Source organism: Motacilla alba, chromosome 2, assembly GCF_015832195.1.
Source record: "Motacilla alba alba isolate MOTALB_02 chromosome 2, Motacilla_alba_V1.0_pri, whole genome shotgun sequence".
Classification (NCBI taxonomy): domain Eukaryota; kingdom Metazoa; phylum Chordata; class Aves; order Passeriformes; family Motacillidae; genus Motacilla; species Motacilla alba.
Window position 1 is genome coordinate 3415870 of NC_052017.1, and position 6394 is coordinate 3422263.

Here is a 6394-nt window from a genome sequence, read left to right on the forward strand (position 1 = left end):
ACAAGAGAGACAGGTTTCTATTAGAGTCTATCAGGATCCCATCAATATTGTCAGGGAAGTTTTCAGTTATCCAGTTAAACCCAATTTAATAATTTGAAGACTTTTCACGTTTCACTAAGGGAATTCAGTAGACTTGCAGTGACTTTATTGAGCCTTTAGAAAATCAGCTCACAAGTGAAGTCCTGCCTTGCCAACAACTAAATTTATAAGTCTTGGCTTGCAAGTCAAAATATATCTTCCCTGGAATAACAGAATTAGGCAGTGTCTTAACATTATTAAAAGTAATGATCTGCTTCAAAACATTCACAAAATGCTGTATGAAAAGATGTTTCCCTCCCCAATTAAAAAAAAAATTAAAAAAAAAATCCAAAACCCTTAAAGAAACAATAAAAGCAGCTGCCCAAATCATGTCTATGAACTTAATGTCAGCTGCCACCTGCATCTCCATCAAAACTCATCCAATAATTGCTTTGTATCTTCACTGGGCTAACAAGAGTTGGAGATGTGTGTTCCACACAGACTCATCAATAATTTTACATAACTCTGGCCCGCATCTGTGCTTTTCCATGTGTAAGACTCCAGGCACAGTTTTATACACCTACACCCACTTTTTATTGAGTCACATGGAAGTCAGATGCCAGCCTGAGGATCCAGCCTGGCACATTGTGGGATCCCACTGGTTTCCATACCTCAGCTACCACCAAATCCCATACATTGCCAATTAATTAAATCTGCAGACTTTGCAGTTCTTCCGTTCCTATTCCATTTTCTTTATTCATGCAAAACATCCAAGTGACTTTACTAAGCAAAGCTCGTAAGACTGGGCACAATTTAGATCTTTTATGCTGGTTTATATTTGGAATAAATGCATAGTGGTGAAACCCTGTGGTTTTTCTGAGGCCATTATTAAAATTTAACAATGAATTCAAAGTTTGAATGGGTTCAGGAAAAAGCTATTATGTATCAAGGAGCCAAAGTCAAGGCTTTTTAACAATATTGAACAAAAGCAGTTAATTGGACAAACAATCCTTTAGGGAAAGAAAGAGGCTATTGTTCATGCAGTGGAAACCACAGCATAATAATTAACCACTCTGGATGTTTTGACAAAAGGTCAGATGCAATAGAAGCATGAAGTGCTTGAAAATCCATGTGAGAAGTCCTCATGTGACAAGCCAAAGTACTTGAGTGAGGACAGAAACACAACTCAAACATGTGAACCTCAAGTGCCCAAACCACCAAAGTGTTCACACAGGGACCAGGTTGTCTTTAAAGCTCCCCAAAGCTGAAAGTTGAAGCTCTGAGCAGATTCAAAGCTTCACTCCTGCCAAAGCTTGAGCAGGAGACAGAAATCAGTGATTTCTCCAAGTTGTCCATAAGCAGCCACTCCCAGCTGCACACAACAGGGTGGCCACCTGGTTGGAGCTCAGTTTTGGAAAAGCTCATTTCTGTGCACATACTGGACAGTGAGAGGTGACAACTGAGAGTGACAACCTCCTAAAATGTCACCAAGATATATTACTTCAGGATATGTTTATATTAATAAATAAAATTATCAAGTTCTTGTCTGCTAGAGCCAAGAGCAAGTAGTACGATATGACTTCTAATAAAAAAACCAAAAGGTACCCCCCCCCAATTTCAAGGTTGCTTCATCCAAGCTGTATATGGCAAATCTTGAAAATTCTTGAGCATTCTTGAGGTGTTTCCTTTTTTTGTTTTTTTTTTTGGTAGTGAAGTACAACTCTCCCATCCTTCCAGTGTTTTCCCTACAAGCCATGGAAATGGAAATGTGAACTTTGAGTCATAAAACATTTTCTGTGCATTCTCCAGGCAAAGGTTAATTAAAAATTATGCAAATCTGGCAGCCTCAGAAATGACACAAATGGAAAAAAAAATAGTTCTAGAGACAAAAACCGCACCTGTGGCAAATAAACCAGTCTATCTGATCAGGTCTCCTTTATCAATACTGTTTACAAAGAAAGGCTCATTGAGGTGCACTTTGAAGTTTAACAGAAATTGAAGGACATGGATTAGCAAGGAATATGTGTAGAATTGGCACATCACAGGTCTTTTTTCACAGGTTGGAATAGGTGTTTGAGACTCACTCCCTTGCCTGGCTTGAGCCTTGACAAGACAGAGCTGAGGTCAAGTTTCTTACAGCCCACATGAAAGCATGAACTGCCTCTCCCTAGTACCACAAAAAAAAACCCATTTCACATTGCCATGACAACACAAACCACTGTAAAGCCAGATAGGAATATAATTTAGTTCCTCTTTCACTCCTTGAACAATGTTAAATAATTTTGAGTAAATCAGATCTGGCTCCAAGACAGAAAACACAGTAACACTCTTCCTACACAGCACTGATAGGATGTAGCATCAGGCAGGCCCATCATTTCTCTCTCTCCCCTTTATTTCTTGCCAGGTTTTTCTTGATTAAGCAATAATGTGAAATGGTGAAACAAGAAAAAGTTGGAGATCCCCAAAGGAAATCAAGTGTGTGCTGCAGCTCATTGTTTTTACAGTCACATCTGTCTTTTGGACAGATTGGTACCTGCAAGTGCTCCATTTACTTTTCAGGGGGAAAAAAAGAGAAAAACTATGACTGTTTCCAGCAATTGCACTTAACAGCCACTTTTAGTCAAGAGTTTCTGTTTGGCTCCCATGCTTCCAGGAAACATTGTTCTGTTTGCTTTCAATGGCAAAGGAAAAATGAATTAATAAACCCTAATCCCTCCAGGGTTTTGTCTAGGAGTAAGGATACACCCTTCAGAGCAGGGAATTGAGCACAGGCTGAAGGGAGAAGAGATTAAATGGAGACATCAGCTGTAATGGTGCTTCTCAAGACTGTGAAAATAATGTGTAAAGGAAAAGGTGAGAAAGAGGTAAAATTTTTCTAGAAATGCTAGAAAAATGGACCTATATTAGCACTACACTGACCATTTTTCACCAGCTTCTCAATTCCTGCTCTAAGACAGGAATAGAAACAAAACAGAGGAAAAGGCACAATGAGGGCAGTTATTGGCAAACTTTAGGGCATGACAGATCAGGAAGTTAAAGAAATCATGAGCAGGGGAGTGTGTTGAGTTTCTGGGTTTTTTTGGTTTTTTTATACAAACCTATAAACCTGATAAGAAAATGATTGAAAAAAGGTGAAAACCTCTTGCCCAAGGTATAGCTCTGGGGCAGTAGGGCACAGAGTACAACCAAGGTGAAAGGAGAATGAATCCTTCTGAGTGCTATTAAAATCCACAAACCAGTCACCTCGTGTGCCCTGTGTCACTTCCCTCCATCCATTCTGTGTTCCTGTGTTTATTTTGTGCTCTGCCCTTACCAGATTCTGGACTATACAGTAATTTATCACAGAATTACAGGCAGCAGGCCTGTAGAGGAACAGGAATGGCCATGGGCAGGCATCCATGGCTACTTGGGAGTGGTCAGGAGTACAGGTCCCTGGAAAGTTTTACTTTCCAATAGCGAATGGGAACCTGGAAGTCAGCAGGGATTGAGCCTTCTCAGGAACATCATTCATAGCCCTGCCTGGCAAATTAATTTCAAGAACCTAAAGTGAAGTGATCTCATAGATGGCTAATGTCTAATTAGCAACTAATCTATTTAGGAAGAGTTTCTATTTCATGCTTCAGCTTTGGAAAGTCTATAAAATGATGCATTTGCCCCAGAAAGGACTCTGGGCTAATTTAGGTAATATCAGACAACTTATATACAAAAAATTTGGTAAATTCAAGGGCATCAAGCTTGAATGAAACCCAGAACCATTCTTGACACAAATGTTTGCACACAGATGTTTCCACAAGCCCAGGCTCTAATTGAATCATAACATCCATATACCTGATATAATTTATTGTGTGATACTTGGCACGTCCAAACTTCAGCTGGGTAAAAGCAGCAAAAACACTGAAATGCGATGAGAAACTTTATATTTGTATTATTGTGTTACCCTAATTTTTAAAAACATTAGGCTGTGGATTGTGACTGGTGCAGCTGGTGGATATGGAAGGACAATGGAAGCTTCCTGGAGTGCTGGCTGTCATTATGTTAGGTTTCAATTGCCTTTCTTTCCTTGCACGTGTTAAAAGTCTGTGTAGATGAAATCTAAAATTAAATTGCTGCAGTTACAATGGGGAGGCAGAATATGCATTTAGTTCTAAAGATAGGTGGGTAAAAGTTAAGGCCCAAATCTCCCTAGGTTGTCTATAGAGTCAGTGGAACAACAGGGCTTTCTCGGGGATGAATCCAAAGCACCTTCCTCAGGCTTTTGGTAATTGCCTTGTGTTGGAATAAGCAGAGAGGTTTGTAACCTGTGCAAACCACAGAGCGGGAACACCTGCACACTCCTGAGATGGCACCCTGCACTCAGAAAAAGCAAATTGGAACATCTTTGCTTTGCTCAGCTTGGCCCAGGAAAAATTTGGGATATTTGGGATGGCCCATAGCACTGACACCCACGTTCCTGGACTCAGGAATGTTTCCTTGTGCTTTTTCCTACAGAGAGTGTTTGGGATGCTGTGGAGTACCTGAAGCGTGGGACTGAGACCATGGGAGGGGGTTCCTGGATAATCTAGGGAAGCATCCACCTTCAGCATCTTCACTCAGAGGGTGGGGAGGCCCTGGCACAGGTGGCCCTGAGAAGCTGTGGCTGCCCCATCCCTGGAACTGTCCAAGGCCAGGCTGGATGTGGATTGGAGCAACCTGGGGTTGTGGAAGGTGTCCCTAGGTGTTCCTAGGGTTTGGAACTGGATGACATTTCAGCTCCCTTCCAATCTAAACCATTCCTCTGACTCTGGTCCAGGGGTTTTTTTCAGATGCCTTCTGTTCTGCTGCAGTCGCCTGAAACTGATGCCTTGTGCAGGCTGACCTAGAACACAGGCTAGACAGAGCTAAAGAATAAAGTAAGGATTTATTCAAAGGCCTCCATGGATGCACCTTGGGCAGCACAAGAGCCCAGCCAGGGCTGCACCCAAGATCAACCCAAATGGTCCCAAAATGCACGAGCGCTCCCGGGGTCTCTCCCTTGGCTCAGTTCTGCTCCATTTGCACCTTGCAGTTCATTGTCCCGTTCCAGCTTTAGCCCAGGCACTCCCACCCTGCTGGTTTTTCTCTCTCCAGCCCACGCTGTTTGTGCTCCTGGGCTGAGCTTTGGATCATTTGTCCTTGGTGCCCAGCTGGAGCAGGAATTGTTTTGTCTCCCTGCTCTGTGCAGAGAGCTCACCATCCCCAATATGAAGCTCAGAATTACACACTAAAGCTGCACAAAATCTGAAAATATAAAACCTAAAACCTGAGGCACCACTAGGATTCTATGTTTTTTTCCTGTCAGAATGTGTGATAAATGGAGGTTTGTGCCTCGGGAATCACCAGGGCACAGACAGCCCACATTAGTCCATGGATCAGGAGCTCTCAGTGCAGACACCACAGGAGCTGGTTGAACAGTGTCCCAGGCTTGCTTTGCCAGGGACACTTTGTTGAGTTTCTGGGCGATCACATTTGCCCACTTGACACTTGTTAGCAGTTTCGATACTTGCTGCTTCATGCCTTTAATTCCTTTGCTGGGTATGTTTCAACTATTTTAATGAGCCAATGATAAGTTTGAAGGGTGCTTGTCTAGCACAAAGCAAAACCATTTGTGCCGGGAGTGGGAGCACCATTATCAGCCATGGCCTGAATCCCTGCTCAGTTCAGGGTCTAAGTGCTACAAAAGCACTTTAAAATACACTATTAAGCTTCTCCTTCTTTAAGAAGAATGGAGGGGTTTAAGCCTGGAATTCACCTTAAATACTTTTTTTTCCTTAAGAGCTTTACTGTAAATTGTTTAAACATTGTCACTATGAATACAAGGTCTACTGGAAATAGTCCCTGCCCACAGTAGTGGATTGGAATTAGATGATTTTTAAAGTCCCTTCCAACACAAAACTTTCAATGATTCTGTGATTCTATGAAATATACAAACAAATCACACTTCATTTACTTTGATTTGGGTTTTTTTTGTTTGTTTGTTTGTTTCTTCGCTAGGGAAACAATTATTGTACGTCTTTATTTTATTTATTATTTTAATGATCATAAGCTAGAGCAGCTAATATGGTGCAGTCCTATCACAACCTAAATGGACAGAGAGTGGTTTTTGTCTTCACAGTTTTGGACTTTGAACCATAAAAAAATAAGCCAAGTTCTTTGAAAGGTGTAGGCTAAGGAACAAATTGTGAATTTCACATTTTCCGCACCATTAACTCTTAAGTTACCTGAAACTTTTAAAAACAAACTATTTACTGCAGGTGAGTTCTGCAACCGTTCTGGTTCTCTCTCTGGCCCAGAGATTCTATAAGATAAATATGGTTAATTTGGAGTCAATGGAGGTACTGGGATAACAGCAGATAAAACT